Source organism: Colobus angolensis, unplaced genomic scaffold (genome assembly GCF_000951035.1).
Source record: "Colobus angolensis palliatus isolate OR3802 unplaced genomic scaffold, Cang.pa_1.0 Scaffold104, whole genome shotgun sequence".
NCBI classification, from domain to species: Eukaryota; Metazoa; Chordata; class Mammalia; order Primates; family Cercopithecidae; genus Colobus; species Colobus angolensis.
This window is the reverse complement of record NW_012111364.1, coordinates 8,505,066-8,522,302: the sequence shown is the minus strand read 5'-3', so window position 1 is coordinate 8,522,302 and position 17,237 is coordinate 8,505,066. Positions and strand designations below refer to the sequence as shown.

At 39.9% G+C, this 17,237-nt stretch overlaps 1 protein-coding gene across 3 annotated transcripts in view; it reads right to left on the bottom strand.

Moving 5' to 3' along the window:
• The window catches only part of ICA1 (islet cell autoantigen 1, 69kDa), a 156,837-nt gene that overhangs the window by 138,653 nt on the left and 947 nt on the right, over positions 1 to 17,237 (bottom strand). The gene's annotated exons all lie outside the window — the stretch shown is intronic.

Genomic DNA, 17,237 nt, shown 5'->3' with positions numbered 1-17,237 from the left:
AATACCATTCAGGACATAGGCATGGGCAAGGACTTCATGACTAGAACACCAAAAGCAATGGTAACAAAAGCCAAAATAGACAAATGGGATCTAATTAAACTAAAGAGCTTCTGCACAGCAAAAGAAACTACCATCAGAGTGAACAGTCAACCTACAGAATGGGACATAATTTTTGTAATCTAACCATCTGACAAAGGGCTAATATCCAGAATCTACAAAGAACTTAAACAAATTTACAAGAAAAAAACAAACAACCCCATCAAAAAGTGGGCAAAGGACATGAACAGATACTTCTCAAAAGAAGACATTTATGCGGTCAACAGACACATGAAAAAATGCTCATCATTATTGTTCATCAAAGAAATGCAAATCAAAACCACAATGAGATACCATCTCACACCAGTTAGAATGGCAATCATTAAAAAGTCAGGAAACAATAGATGGTGAAGAGGATGTGGAGAAACAGGAATGCATTTGCACTGTTGGTGGGACTGTAAACTAGTTCAACCATTGTGGAAGACAGTGTGGTGATTCCTCAAGGATCTAGAGCTAGAAATACCATTTGACCCAGTGATCCCATTACTGGGTATATACCCAAAGGATTATAAATCATGCTACTATAAAAACACATGCACACGTATATTTAGTGAGGCACTATTCACAATAGCAAAGACTTGGAACCAACCCAAATGTCCATCAATGATAGAGTGGATTAAGAAAATGTGGCACATATATACCATGGAATACTATGCAGCCATAAAAAAGGATGAGTTTATGTCCTTTGCAAGGACTTGGATGAAGCTGGAAACCATCATTCTGAGCAAACCATCACAAGGACAGAAAACCAAACACCACATGTTCTCATTCATAGGTGGGAACTGAACAATGAGAACACTTGGTCACCGGGTAGAAACATTACACAGTGGGGCCTGTTGTGGAGTGGTAGGCAGGGGGAGGGATAGGACTGGGAGAAATACCTAATGTAAATGAGGCATTGATGGGTGCAGCGGACCAGCATGGCACATGTATACTTATGTAACGAGCCTGCATGTTGTGCACATGTACCCTAGAATTTAAAGTATAATAATAACAAAAAAGAGGAAATATACTATGAGTTTAAATGTTCTAATAGCCATGTAAAGAAAATTTAAAAACAGTGAAATTAATGTTTATATATTTTAACCAATATATCTGAACTATTATTTCAACATATAATCAATATAAAAATGAGTGATAGATTTTACATTAATTTTTTTTACCAAGTTTAAAATATAGTATCTTATAGTTTCAGGAAATCTCAATTCACACTAGCCATATTAAGTACTCAAGAGCCACATGGGGTTAGTGGATACCACATTGAACAGTGCAAGTTTAGCAGTAAAGACAGATATACAATTTCCAGAATCAGGAGAGCCTTGACATTTGCAAGGGACATATAACAATGTCCCCTTAATGAATCCCCAAATTTGGAAATTCTGCTGTAAAACTGTTTTCCCTGCAAAATGGAATAAAGTCTATGATTAGCTAATACTTCATGATTCTGCAATGGAAGCAATTTCTCCACTTCTGCCACAAGGCACTTATGAAACAAACCCAAAATGAATGGTGACACATCTCCAGCTTTTTAAGGACACAGAAAAGATGTCCTAAAGATCTGCTTGTGGTCATCTTACCTTGGCAGATAAGCAAAGAAAGGCAAGTAACAAGATGCTTATGGACTGCGAGTGCCAAGATATTATCACAGTCAGCACAACTTGATTGCATGAATGTTTTTCACAGTTAAACTGTTTCCTCAAAGAAGACAAAGCAGTTGCACCAATAATTAAGATCTGCTCAAAGAAGCCGAGGCCCAAGGATTAACAGATCAATGAAAAGCAAGTTTCTAATTTTGATATAATAACCCGGGGAGTGTGGGAATGAGTTGGTGAGGAGCAGACTCTGTGTCTAAGGCAGAAATAAAGGGAAAGGAAAGGCATCTTCCTGCTCAGAAGTGGAACTGCTGCTGAGGTCAGCACCTTCTTCTTAGGTGACACTAAGACTACCAACCCAATCCCTTTAGATTTTCCTAGACTGCACCTTGATGGGGTTGCAATATATTCACCTCATGGTCCAAAGCCAGCCATTAAAACCATAGTTGTTCTCAGCCACATCCATTTGACTGAGAAACCACTTTGCTCTGTGGGAAGAATTGAGAGAACAGGGGGGAAGGATACTTTGTTCAGGTTTTATGTTGGGATTCTATGCTCCTGTACAATAACTATGCTTGTTTTTTCCTTTTTTTTTTCTTTGAGACGTAGTCTCACTCTGTCATTCAGGCCGGCGTGCAGTGGCACGATCTCGGCTCACTGTAACCTCTGCCTCCTGGGTTCAAGTGATTCTCCTGCCTCAGCCTCCCAAGTACCTGGGACTATGGGTATTTGCCACAACGCCTGGCTAAGTTTTTGTATTTTTAGTAGAGATGGGGTTTCACCATGTGAGCCAGGATGGTCTCGATCTCCCGACCTTGTGATCCACCCGCCTTGGCCTTCCAAAATGCTGGGATTACAGGCATAAGCCACCGTGCCTGGCCTTTCCTTTTTATATATGCTTGCTGTGCTGAGTCCTCAATTTTATTCTCCCATGTAGATGGGCAAAAGACTACAGCAATCGTCCCACTTGTCATTACTTGCTAGAGCCATTTAATAACCATTTTAGGCTGGATGTGATGCCTCAAGCCTGTGATTCCAGCACTTTGGGAGGCCAAGGCAAGTGGATCGCTTGAGCCCAGGAGTTTGAGACCAGCCTTGTGAACATGGCAAACCCTGTCTCTACAAAAAAATAATAATAAGAAGAAATTAGCTAGATGCGGTGGCACACGCCTACAATCCCAGCTACTCAGGAGGCTGACATGGGAGGATCAATCGAGTCCGGGAGGTCAAGGCTGCAGAGAGCCATGATGGAGCTACTGAGCTCCAGCCTGGGTGACAGAGTGAGATCCTGTATCAAAAAAGAAAAGAAAAAAGAAAAAAACAAAACAAGCCATTTTGAACAAACTGGACAGCTTGGTCATGAATAAGACGTGCATAGAAGTTTTCTCCTAACACCCAAAGGTATACAGAATGCTAAAACAAGCCAGGTTGTAAGTACAGAGTTTGATTCATTGCTACAAAGTAGACAGGAGTGTTTTTCCCTAGCTACCTTGAACCCAGATACTAGATTCTTCTCCTTGGAAATATAATCTGGGAAGATATTTTCATTCCATATAAGCTGGCTTCAGATGCAATGAAAGCTTGTTCTGACCTAAAACTCTTTTTCTATGCATTTCTTCAAGGCAGTGAAGTTAGCTGATGGCACTTCTGATTACTTTTGAATTATGCAAAGAATCTAAAATTCTTAAGCCAATCTTTGTTTAGAGTAAAGCTAAGATCAGTAGTCATTCCACTATATTGGTATTCTCTACCCACAAAATTTGACCAGTTTTCAATATCTTGTTCTTTCATACACTAAAACACATCAGGCAGTAACTTGGTAAAACTCAAATGTAGTTAACTTTTCTTCAGAGAAGCAGAAATGTGTGCCTCCTTGTCAGTTTATTAGCTCAACTATCTCTTTTTAATACGGAACTGGCTTCCTCTTGTATCATGTTTCCTAAGCACGTCATTTTACCTATGCAAAGATTCATGTATCAAATTAATTACTTTACAACTTTAGTGGTAGAATTTCTCTCTTCCATTCAGTGGGTAACTTTTCTGCTGGTTGGAGTACCAGCTGAAACTGAGTCCAGAATCCCTTTTACTTGTGTCTGTACTGAGCATATGGTGGAATCTCTTGAATTGCATATCTGAGCCAATGCCAAATTTGTCATTTTCCTCTTTAATTTATTCAACATTTCTATTTTCTAGATAAAAATTGTCATTACCTTAAGAGTTCTTCAGTTATTTGGGAAGTAGGGTGCCATTTTTTCCCTCATAAGAAACATGCTTTTTTCAGGCCAGGAATAGTGGCTCATGCTTAGAATTCCAGCACTTTGAAAGGCCAAGGCAGGTGGATTGCTTGAGCTTAGAAGTTTGACACCAGCCTGGGCAATATGATGAAACCCTGTCTCTACCAAAAATACAAAAAATTAGCTGGGCGTGGTGGTGCCACCTGTAGTCCCAGCTATTCAGGAGGCTGAGGTGGGAGGATTGCTTGAGCCAGGAAGGTGGAAGTTGCATTGAGCTGAGATTATGCCACTGCATGCCAGCTTGGGTGACAGAGTAAGATGTCCACCACTCCCTCAACCTCTTGAAAGAAAATAAACAAACTTTTCAGAACAGAACGGGGTCTTGCAATGATGTGGGTGCAAAGTGGTATATTAGAAACATCCCATGGTGAAATCACTCATTCCTAAACACCAGCTTCACAGCACCACATGCCATAGAATCTAAGGTACAAATCTGTTCACATTCCATCACTCCTGGGTTACAGTCACTACCTTGTCAACTGTCAGGCAGTCATTTTTCTTTCTTCATGGAATATAAATGGTAAGACCTCCTGACCAATAGTTTCTTGTATTTGATAAAATGCAGAGTAATTCTTTAATATCAAACTTCTGTAAAATTATACATCACTATGTGCCCCAGACTTTTGTGGCTATTTGTATATAACTGAAAAAAAAAAAAAGAATCTGCCATCAGAAGATGCTACATGCTGCCTGTGATGGGGCACAAATGCCATGGCAGAGGAAAGGGCCAGGGTTTGAGGGACACAGAGCAGAGGCACAGAGCTGGCTTCCCACACAGCCTCTGGGCTGTCTCTAAGAATTAGTCGTTGCTAGAGAGGCAAAGGCTGGAAGTGTGGTGGGGAGGGAAGTGGTTTTACTGTAGGTAGAGGGAATGCAGTGAACAAATTCTTCCATAGCAGACCTGCCAGTGATGTGTGTAACCAACTGTAAGTAGTTGTGCATTATAATTTAAAGACAGGCAACAGGGGAAACAGAGGGGCCAACCTCTGAAGCACCATGTGCCACTTTCAGCATTTAGATATACTCTAGCCACTGGAGGGTAGACACTCAATGCTGTTTATTTCACACTCGGTGGGCACCTTTTTTTGTCCTGTCTTTGTTAGGCAGTTAGTTTTTGGACTATCCATCACAAATATTGGAAGTTGGTGACATGTCTCTCAGATTTAGCTTCCAATTGCACGGTACTAATTTACGTAACTTCTTCCTCATTCCATTTTCCTGTTATTTCAGAGATCAGTTTCGTCTGGAAATGTGACCGGGCTTCAATATTTTGTTTTCCATACACTAAAACTTACACATCACGCAATAATTTTATAAAACTCAAATGTATTGAACTTTTCTTCAGAGGAGTGGAAATGTGTTCCTCCTACTCAGTTTATTAGACTATTTCTTTTCAAATGATCTGAAGTGACACAGGTATTTGGGTTTATTTCTCTGGTGTGTAACTTCAGAACAAACAGAAGTCATATAATTCAGAGCCTAGAAAGAGATGAGAAAGAAGTGAATAAAGCTCCCTCCTTCTGAAATGGGACTTGTGATCCAGGGAGGAACAGGGCCAATCGTCTTCAGAGCCAGGACTCCCACATGGGGTCCTACACTTGCCTGATGACCAGAGCAAATGCTGATTTGTCAGAGGTTTTAGGTGCTAAGGTAAAAATAATTAGATGTCTGTACATTTCTTTTGGGCAAAGTATGTTTTCATCATTTCTCCTAGATGTTTGTCTCTAGTCACTTCCTCTTATGTCAATAATGATTTTTATAATTTCTTATGGAGAGAAGTGTATTTGAATATAAATATTAAAACAGTTTCAGTAGAAGCAGTGAAAAAAAACTGGAACAATTCCTCCAGGCATAATTAACCATATTAATTATTATTTTTAAAATCTTGATTCATCAAATCCTGTTCTCAAGTGGTTGAGAAATGGGGATTCCCGTGGAGGAGGGGAAGTTGAATTAGCCTTCCATCTTTTCAAAAGCTAAGTATTAATTAAAGTAACATGATTTGATGAGTTTTTATGGATGTTTTTCCTGCCTCTCAGATACCATACAGCTTGTCCTTTCGGATTTTGATGTGGTCACAATTACCTGAGCATTCCACACAACTGCACACAAGGCTGCAGTGAGCTCTGACCCCCTCACTGCACTCCAGCCTGGGCGACTGAGTGACTACACAACTTTAAATGGCTTCTGTTTCCAGTTTTGCGCCTCCTGCAATGATTTGTGACATTTCATAAATTCACAAATAAATGTGAAACGGGATCATGTTTTAATTTTGTGAGTCAGCAAATATTACCAAGAGGAAAACAGAATTCTGATCTTATTCAAGGTAGCTAAAAGCTGAGTTTTTATTTTAACCCGACAGATGCAAGTCACTCTTAAAATCTGTATTTTCTGTTAATGAACTAAAGTCTTAGGATATTTTCTTTTATTAAAGAAAACATTTTTTAAATTTTGAGACAGGATCTTGCTCAGTTGCCCAGGCTGGAGTGCAATTGTGCCATTACAGCTCACTGCAGCCTTGACCTCCTGGACTCAAGTGATCCCCCCAACCTCAGCCTCTTCAGTAGCTGGGACTACAGGGATTTGCCAATACGTCCAGCTAATTTTTTTATTTTTAGCAAAATACCAGCCAAGGCTAGTCTCAAACTCCTGAGCTCAAGCGATCCACCAGCCTTGGACTTCCAAAGTGCCAGGATTACAGGCGTGAGCCACTGTGCCCACCCAGATATTTTTAAATGATTGTTTTATTTACATTTCAAAACAACTCAGGTGTTATACACAATGATTAAGTTATATACAATGATTAAGTTTGACGACTCCCTAAAACTATTAAAATCATTTTCCTAAAGTATGTATTTTGAAGGTTTCTCAATATGCTTCTGGATATAAATAAAAGCTGGTAAATCCATGACCATGTCACGCACTTAGTCATCACTTCAGTGATCTGGCTTCACTTTGCTCATCTGTAAAACAGTAGACTAGGCTAGTGGCCATCTAGGATGCCCCATGTCACAAAAATAATAAAACTAATTTAAATTACTTTCAGAGACATGTATACCTAAGATAAAGCTTAGAGATAATGAACACAACATCCTTTTCAATGATGAAAAAATTGGGGTTCTAAAAATAGAGATGACTTGTCCAAGATCAGGTTAAAGGTCAAGTTCAAATAGAGGAATGCTGGGAATGAAACACTAATCAGCCAGTTAACAATTTGGTGCTCTCCTCTGTCTCTTCATCTATTCCAAGAGACATTTCTGAAAGGAAAATATCAAATATAACAGAAACAAACAAACAAAATTGCCAAGCTACTTTCTAAAATGTCATCATCTTCAGCATTAATGTTATTTAAAATTTTTTAAATATTATATCCATGTAAAACAAACTAAAAACAAACCAGAAAACTCAAACTGCTCATAAAAGGTGTGGTCTAGGTCTTGCTCCTCTTTCTTTTGCCTAAAGCCCTCCTTTCAAAGGATGATCAATGGTGAATTTTGTGCTACACCAAAAATCACGGCAGTAATAACAAAGAGGTTGGTATTTGCAAACAACAAACCTAAAAGAAATCCAGAAAGATAAAAATATATAATGTAAAACAACACTAGAAACAGAACAAATGGGTTGCCTCTGCTAAAGAAAAATAGTAACTTTTAAAATTCGCAGTATAAATTATATTCACCTTTGATTTTATTTAGTTTGGTTTATATAACTTTCAAATATCAAATCAAATTTCACATACAGATTTTACTCTGTATTTATGGTGGCGTTTTCTTTAAAAGTTTAACTTCAGAAGGTGAAGAATGAAGGAGCACCCTAATCAGGTAAAAGTCTCGGTCAAGTTCTATAAAGGAAAACTACACCCTTCAATGTCAGCACAGAACATTATTAAATGATAGGTCTAAGTGTTATCCTTATATTTTATTGGGATCAAATTACAAAACTTGGAAGGCTCTTACAAATCTTACTTTAAAGAATGGCACCAACTTAAATTTTCTTTTTATGGAAGAATAACCTGAGATAAATTAACTTTATCATCTAAGACTATGCAGTCCAATATAGCAGACACTAGTCACATGTAATATGAGCACTTGAGATATGGCTGGTATGAATTCAGATGTGCTCTAAATGTAAAATTCACACTGGATTTTGAAGACTTAGTAACAAAAAATTAAAATGTCTCATTAATAAATCTATATTTATAGTTATATAAATTATTATTTCATGTTGATATATTATATATATTCAAATTTTAAATAACTACATTTATATGTCTATTATACATTCTGCTTTATATTTAATTATATTTTTTGCTTATTTATATATTACTTTTTAATATTTTATGTTGAAACAATATTTTGAATATTTTGGGTTAGAGCAAATAAATTATCAATTTAATTTAAGCTGTTTCTTTTTAGTTTTTGTTTTGAGACAGGGTCTTACTGTGTTGCTCAGGCTGGTCTTGAACCCCTAGGCTCAAACAATCCTTCCACCTCAGCCTCCTGACTAGCTGGAATTATAAGCATGGCACACACCACAGCCCCCAGCTTATTTCTTTTTAGTTTTTAAGCTAAAAATATTTTACTATTGGTAGAATGTTTTAAATTACATATGTGGTCGCTGTTATATTTTTGTTGGAGAGCCTCAGTTTAAGACATCAAGCAAATCAAAAAAGAGCTAGAAATTAATTCCGTAACTTAGGTCACCAATACTCTGTACTAGTTACAAATACCCTTAAACAGTTATTTCTGCCCAGAATCTCTGACATTCTGTCAGAGATGTCATTGCAAAAATAAAATCATATATATCTTCTTTTGAAGTAACCTAAAAATGACTGTACTCCATATTTTTACAAGTTTAAAAAGGTCCAAATCTGTGTGCACAACGTACTATTTTTTTCAAATTGGATTCATGTGAATAGTAAGTGAAGTGGATGGGCTACTATAAGACCATCAGAAGTAAAAGTATAAGGACTATATGATGTAACATACACAATATGTATCTACAAATGTAAAATGTATACATACATTTATAAATAAGAAATATATACAGCTGACCCCTAAAGAAAATGGGTTTGGATTGCTTGGGTCCACCTATACACCAATTTTTTTCAACCAATGGCAAATAGAAAATATATTTTCTATATTTTTTATAATCATATTTTTATATTTAATTATATTAAATATAAAGGTTTTTTTTGCTTATAATTAAATATAAAGAGAGAAACCTAGCATAAGAAACCTGTGTATACGGAGAGTCAACTTTTCATATACATACATGGGTTCTGCAGGGCTCTGCAGGACTTGAATATGTGTGGATTTTGGTAGCTGAGGGTGGTCCTAGAACTAATCCCCTGTGTATATGGAGGGATGACTTTAATTCATATGTACACAGAAAGGTATGAATGGTTAATAACACCAGTGTGAAGAAAGAACAAGAGTATGAATGGGGGACTATAATTACATGAAACTGCACATAAGCATGATGTCAGCCATCAGAATAATTAGGGAGATGCTAATGTTTACAAGGTTCTCTTCCTTTAAAATTAAATTCATAATTGGAAGCCTCCAAAAGATGTGATCAAGCAATTTGTTATGACTCCATAGAATCTCCTGGCTGAGAGTGAGGAAAGAATTTACAGATCATTTAGTCCAACCTCCTCTTTTCTTTGAGGGAACTGAGGGAAATTTGGGGGAATTTCCCAAGTCACAGAGTAAACCTTGTCTCATTAGACTTAAATGACTGAAATATGCAGACACCAACATGTGGTTTATAAAATGTGTATGCTGTGCACAGGTCCTGTAAACAAACCACCACAGCTCCTTTCTCTGGAAATGGGACATATTCCAGAACTTTCGTTGGTTAAGCTGTGGCAGGTAAATCATGTTTGAAGTTGGGGCTAGCTTAGGAGCAGGGAATGCAGGCAGTCCAGGCAGGAGAAGGGAGGAGCAAAAAAAGGATCTCAGAGGTCAACAGCAAAGGGAAACAGGCAGCAGAAGAAAGCACTATTTGTTCATGTACGCCCAACTAACAGCACCATGCTTGCCTCTACCGCGCCATCTAGTTGGTGTTATTTGAGAATAAAGATCCCTTTTTCAGGTTCTCTCTACTTTCTCAGGAAATAAACAGCAGCAAAGCCCAGAGCTTACAAAGCACAAGACTGATTATTTTGATGGGGGCCAGGAAAGACAGCGATATTGGGCATGTACCCTCTAGGGCAGGCCCAGGTAGAAAACCCAGAAAGTTGCACGAAGGCACTGAGCTCCAGGTTAGGAGTGCAGAGAAGAGAGAAACAGGAAGCAGAAAGTGGGGAGTGGCTTAGCACAAACACAACACAATGTTTACATACTTCACAATGATGCCAATGCTGCATATGGCAATACTGAGTCAACAGCATTAGGCACCAGGACACTTAGTTCTTGGCCTTCAGGGAGCAGTGGGTGGAAGAAAACCCTGCAGGGTGGTGATAGGCAGTCTCCCTCTCCATGCACTCTGGGGAACCATGGCCTTGGCATCACGGTTGGGCACCTTCTGTCACAGTTTCCACTCTCGGTGTACCCCTCCTCACTTCTTTGGAGCTATCCAGAACCATGACCATAATCTGCTGTTCACTTCCTTCTCCCCAGGAAGGACAGCTCCTACACCCTTGCCCCTGCCCACCTTAGTCCACCTATTGTCTCTTCTCTTTCAAGTTAATCAACCTCCCTTGATTTCTACCCTCAGGCCTCATTCTTCAACCTCTTTCTCAGTTCCCATCTTCTTCCTTCTCTTCACAGTCAAGAGTTCTAAGCCCATGCTGTCTGGTTCCTTTCTCCACCAGCCCAGAGAACATCTTTCACTATGGGCCCCACTCAAGTCCTCATTTCTCGTGACCTTTGACCATGTTCTCTTCCTTTCTTGAAATGCTCCTCTTCCACTACTTTTCAGGAAATATTCTCCATAGTTTTCTACCTTTTCAATTTTCTTTGCTGGCTGCTTTTCCTCTGTGCCTGCATCTCAAATATCAGTATCTGTAAGGTTCCAAGCTTGGAACTTTATTTGCTCTCATTAGGTGATTTCTCATTAGGTGAGACCACTTCCATGGCTTCAACTGCCAGCTGTATGCCAACAACTTCCAAAATCACACACTTCTCCAGGGCACCAGATCCACATTTCCACCTCCAGATGGTCATCTTTACCTGGATTGTTCCATAGGCACTTCAAATTCAGCAAATCTAAAACTAAACTCCTCACTTTCCATCTGTACTCCCAAATTATTCTTCTTTCTGTAGTCCCTATGTTAATTATCAGCACTAAATCTACTGAATGGCCTAAGGTGAAGACCTCTCTTCTTTTACTTTTTCTTTTCTTTTGGCAGGGTCTTGCTCTGTTGCCCAGGCCGGAGTGCAGTGGCACAATCATGGCTCACTGCAGCCTTGACCTGCTGAGCTCAAGCGATCCTCTTACTTAGCCTACCAAGTAACTGGAACTATAGGCACACACCACCACACCCAACTAATTTTTTAAATTTTTGATAGAGATGAGGTCTCACTATGTTGCCCAGGCTGGTCTCAAACACTTGAGTTCAAGCGATCCTCTTGCCTTGGCCTCCCAAAGTGCTAGGATTACAGACATAAGCCACCACACCCAGCCTCTTTCATCTTTTGCAGCCAGTCTCCAGGTTATCTCCATTCTACCTCTTAAAAAGCGATTAAATGCATCTTATCTTTTCTATCTTCATAGCTACGACAACCTAGGCCTTAAGAGGCAACACTATCCATGTGCTTGTCCATTCCAATCTTTACAACACTGCCCGACCTATCACTATGTGATGCAAATCTAATTATTCCACTCACCCACTTAAAATGTTTTAACTGCTTTCTCTTGCCACTAGAGAAATTCCAAACATTTTTGGAAAAAACACAAGCCCCTTCACATCCTGGATCCCCTCCCCACCCTCCAACATAACTATTCCCTCTGCGCATGTCAGAACACTTGTGCTTTCCTGAATACACTATGCACTTCAAGGCCTTGAGATGATTCTTTCCACTTGGAATGCCCTTCCCTCCTTTGTCTGATTGACTAACTTAGAACTTACATCAAGACCCTTCGCAAATGTTGCCTCTTCAGTGAAGTCTTACCAACTCAACATCTCTTCTTTATCCCTCTCCCCAGGGGTCTTGCACTCCAGTCCTCCCCACTGAAGAATTAACTGCTCCATACTGGTGGTGCCACAGCACTCCTGTACTGTCCTTCAAAGAGCTAATTACATCTGTATCTCCTGCACCAGACTGTAGGTCTCATGAGTATAGGGACCCTCAAGTTCATCTTTGCCTTAAGCATGGCCCCTGGAGCACAGTAGTCATTCAGTAAATACATGCTGGGCAAGGGGTAATAATTATGTGCCATCACTTACCAAGCACTTTACATGTGTGAAGTACTTAACATCGTTATGTCATCGCCACACATTATGAAGGTGATATCAACCCATTTCGCAAGTGAGAAACAAAGTTTAGAAGGATGAAGTAATTTACCCAAAGTCAGCAACTGGTAAACACAAGTTTACTTTTGATTTCTGAGCTCTTTTTTTAACTCGTTCTGCTCTACTCTTGGATGAAAGGAGGTTGATTAATGGGGCTATGTTTCAATAAAAACAATCTCCCCTAATCACAGGCTTAGGTGCTGGGTTAGTCCCAAATCCATTGCCAATATGGTGCTACTGTGCACAACAAAACCTGCAATTACTGATTGACTTTTTCCTTGATGGTTGTCAGGGTTCCTACGACTAAGGAGAGGGGCACTATTTATAAAAATCAGTTTCTTGGTCTCTGGCTTAGAATGCTCTACCCTGGAAACATCACAGAGAAGGCTGGATTTTCCCCTAGGTACTATTAGGTTTCAGACATTGATGTCTATGCCCTGTTGTGGGAATAGAGATGTGGGAGTGAGTGTGATCATGATGATGGTAAGAGATGGATTTCAATATGTATACTCTTGGAACATTGTTGCAATACTTAAGAGTCACTTCTTATACAAACACTTTCACTACCTAGAACCAGAGGACCTTTCTAGTTTCCAATCTAGACTCTTAAAATTAACAATGACTACTATCTATGTATTCAGTGGTCCATCACCGAACACATACACCTCATATTTTCCACTCCACAGAACTATATTGCATTCAGTCAACCTCTCTTAATTTATGTATTTTCTGCTAAATGTATTCTAAAATTGAACCCTGCAATGTTCTCTAATTCTAACGACTTTTTAATATTAGTTCCCTATTTTCTACTAATACCTCCACCACCTCCACAACCATGCAACAAATAATTGGAATCAGTCCTGTGCTTACAATGATTAGTGCATCTAATCTTCCGGAATCACAGATGATCAAACTAGTCCATGGCCACTCAGCTAGTAATGGACACACACAGACACCAGGCTCCAAACATGAGGACTATTTGTATTGGTATTCTCTCCCTTGCTTTGTTGACTTTTGTACACACGTACACATGGTTGGGAGTGGGGAACACTCTTTCTCCCCACTCCCAACCCTTATTTACCTGCCGAATTCCTACTGGTTGTTTAAGGCTCAACTTAAGGGCAATCTCCTCCATGAAGCATCTCAGGTTTTCTCTGCTCTCTCTCCTGGACTGCATTAACGACTGTGCCTCTATTTCCTCCCTGCTTTCCCTGAAAGACAGCTGGTTAGTTGACTCCTCTTCTCTCTCTCTTTTACTGAGCTGTAGGCTCCTCCATAGCATGATCGGGTCTGAGTCTTGGGATTCTGAGCATTTAGCACAGTGCGTAGCTCATGGCACATATACAACCAATGCTTGTTCAATACTAAGTCATCCCACTTATCTGATTTTGTCAAAGGCCCTGATGGATGATGTCATCTGACTTAGCAAGACAGACAGATGATTTCCATCATGAATGATGCAGGCTATCATTTCCCCACCTTTTCATGAACTCATTCTAGCTCACTAGGTTTACACTGGAACAAGTAGTTACCACTAATTGAGGAACTGCCACTTCTCAGACACTGGGGTGTATGCTTCACTCATATTACTGAGTATCCTCACAATACTGCCAAGTTGACATAATGATTTATATTCATTTCATGAAGAAGTTATCTTAAGTAACTGGCCTACAGTCACCTAGTAGGCAGGCTTTGTCATAAAAACAGGTATAAAATGCCCTATCACATGGAGTCTTCCCTGTCCTGGAGAGATTCATTAGTTATTTGTGAAAATTACTTACAGGCCAAAAAACAAAAACTATGTTAATTTGATGCTAGAACACAAAATAGTAAATTGCTAGAATAGTAAAAGTGTGGTCAGCTAGGATTTTTAGAGGCTCCAAGGCAGTTCTACCATATGCATCTATCCATGGCAAATCATGCCTGCAGTCCTTATCAGACAGAGGGAGATGATTATATCTATTTACCTAAAAGGGGGTTGAATATCATATAAGATCACAGTTGCCAAAGTGCTTTGTGAAGGAAGAGGACAGAGGCTCATTTGAGAGCAGTGTGCTGGACAGTTTCACAGCAGTGGGGGACCCTAGGGATCAGAGCTACCCGAGATGTTGTTTAACAGCAGATGAGGGAAGCTTGACTGGGAATCCACATTTACGACAACAAGCCCCCAAATGATTCTCTGGGATACTAAAGTTTGAGAAATAACAGGTTACAGCAGTGCTTCTCAAATGTTAACATACACATGGGGATCTTGTTAAAATGCAGATTTGAATTCAGTGGGTCTGGAAGAGAGTAGCAGGCAAGCTAAAATTTTGCATTTCTAATAAGCTCCCAGGGGAGGCCACATGTTACGGGTCCATGGACCACGTTTGAGTGGCAGGGGCTTGGAAGATCTATCCCCACTGGAACAAATTAGATTTGCTTGGTTTCTGATTACACCCCCCAACTTCAGAGAGTGTTTTCCATAAAGCCCAGGGTCTTAGTATTGGTATAAAATTACTTGAATTACTCAAAGCCAAATTGAAATATACTTCCTATCACAGGTAAACCAGCACCATTCTTTTTAGATAGGGATAGCATACATTTAGCATGTGAAATAATAATTTATTACTACTGAGTGAGTCTTATTTAAAAGTGTGCAAAGCATGTTATATACATTATCTCTAATCTCCACCCTGCCCCTAAAAAGGTGGATATTCCTGTTCTGTAGATAAGGAAATGGTGACTTATGTAACTTGGTCAAGGTCACACGGCTAGTTAGGTGTTACCATAGGGATTCTGATCTTGCTCCATCAGGATCCAAAGCCCATGTGTCCTCTGTACTCCCTCAGAGTGCTAGATATGATTGTGATATGAAATGCATCAGCTTGGGAATCAAGAAAAAAGCAGGGGGAAAGTTTTTTTAGTTTAAGGCTCTGCTGAGGCAGATTGTGAATGGTGGTAGTGTTGGGGGATAAGGTTCGTTAGTGATCTATGTTGCCTCATGGACAAAAACATGCATATAGCATCCTTATTAATGGTTCCCATAAATCTGATAATGCAGATGGAAAAAAAGGACACTAGTGACCAGCATGCTGATTAGAAACATGGCCACCTACCCTGAGGCTCAACCAACTAAGAGGAAAAATTCTTCCTGACCCTTGTGGTCTGTCAACTTCCTCACTCTCTCTTGTATGAGGTTTCTGCAATCTAAAAAGTTCATACTAAACACAGGTTTATCCTTCTATGTTATGGCATAGTTGCCAGACCTCCATACCGCTAATGCTGCTTGCATCTGAAAAAAATGTACTATTTAGTCAAATGCCTTGAAAATGTAGTTATTTTGAAGGCTCTGAGTAACAAAATTTTCTATACTTTTCGTGAGGTTGATGTGGAGATACACACTGCGGTAAACATGCATAGAGAAAGCGGTTAGATAGTTACTTAGGAGTTCCAAATGGGGGAAAATAATTACAAAATAAACCATCCAGGCAATTACCACCCAGTGTCTTCAGCACTCAATGATCCACTGGTGGAGGACACAGGGTTAAGGTTTTTTTAACATCAGGTCTCTCCACAAATAGTCCTCTGTAGCTTAACTGTTACGTTTTCTAAAGGTTCATCTTTATAAACAGTACAATTACTTCCCTTTGTAATACAAACAGAAACAATTAGAAAGCAACATCTCTTGCAATTAAGATGTATGTACAGTATTAGTATAAAACCAGAGTGATATTTGAGCTATTAAGGATTATAAATTGATTTTGTCCCTATGGTATTCTCTACAAAGCGTGTTTCAAAAATAAAGACTGAAATCTAAAAAGATATCTTTGGTTTAAAAACTTAACAGCAGTTTTAGAGAGTGTGTGTGTTTTAAATAGCGGGTATGAAATTGCATCGGGAGCCTAGATTTCAAACTAAGCATTTATTTCACTCCCTAACCCCAAAACAGTTCAGATCTCAGATTCAAACCAGAGGGTCACAGAAACCAAAGTGAGATTTTCTGAAGAGACTTCACTGAAACGTATGGACAAAAACATGTTTGCGATGAGTCATATTTCATAGGACCGTAATGGCCAATGAATGTCTTATGTGCCTTTCTTCCTACAATCAGTATCACTCCCAAGCAAGTTGGTGACATATTTTCCAGGCCTTGATAATTTTTATACAGTTACCAGATCTCACTAAGATTCACGAACAAAACCCTTTCTTGTGCTAATTTTTTAAAGCCATCTAAAAGAAGAGAACGCGATTCTTTCCAAACTAACTCTCCCCAACCAGGCAGTTAATGCCCTTCGCCAGTATAAGGGCGCGATACTTTTAAGACCCCAAAGAGAAGCTCAGGTGCTTTGGGGGCACTACAAGTAAAAAGACAGTGGGAAAGGTTCATGGACAGCCGCTTTGGGGGAAAGGCAGACATAACAACAGGATATGTTCGTTTCTAGAGGAAGCAAGGAGCTGCAATAGCCCCGGAGCAGGAAAGGCGGAGTCAGCTGCACCCAAAGGAAACGGGCGCGCCAGGGTTTGCTGGAACCTGGAACCCGGGTTGCTTAAGGGCTCTCGCCCCGTCTAGTTCGAGACTGCTGAGCACCTCGCCCTCGAGGGACCAAGCTCAGGCCTCCTGGCACTGGTGGTTATAAAGAGGTACCCATATGCTCTCTGCCGCCCCTGCCAAAAAACGGGCCACGGGGGAAAGAAAAAAAGCACACACCAGGGGCCGCAGCAGGTGAACTTGTCAACAAGTCAACCCTGGACGCGAGTCCCTGCCCACCAGGGAGCTCGGGGTCCTGGGGCCGGAGCCGCCGGGAAGGCGAGGCG